The sequence below is a fragment of the Nanorana parkeri genome, unplaced genomic scaffold, assembly GCF_000935625.1.
Source record: "Nanorana parkeri isolate BGI_ZX_2015 unplaced genomic scaffold, ASM93562v1 scaffold431, whole genome shotgun sequence".
NCBI classification, from domain to species: domain Eukaryota; kingdom Metazoa; phylum Chordata; class Amphibia; order Anura; family Dicroglossidae; genus Nanorana; species Nanorana parkeri.
In genome coordinates, this window is record NW_017306699.1 from 1 (window position 1) to 419 (window position 419).

The following is a 419-nucleotide window of genomic DNA, read 5'->3' on the forward strand; positions in this document are numbered from 1 at the left end:
ACGTACAGTGTACGTCTCCCGTCACGAAGGGGTTAAAAAAGGTAATACTCTATTTAAAAGCACACAGCCCTAAAACAAGTGATAGGCATGCTCTAGGGTTGGGCGTGTGTCCGTCTGAAGGAGTAGGCAATCCTAGGCAGACTCTTGTCATATGCAGACCACCCTGACTAATGTCTATATGTGACGCTGAGCCTCCATGATTTAGAGCAGTGGTCCCCAACCCCCCGGCCGCGGACCGGTACCAGTCCGTGGATCAAATGGTACCGGGCCGCGGAATTCGTATCGCCCGGGACATGTAGTGCCGGGCAAGTGCTTTTTACACTTTTTTTTTCTCTTAAATGAGCGCCGAGAGGGGGGCGGTGAGCGCCGAGAACGGGGGGCAGGGACGGAGCGTGGAGCACTCAGAGCGTGGGGGGCGG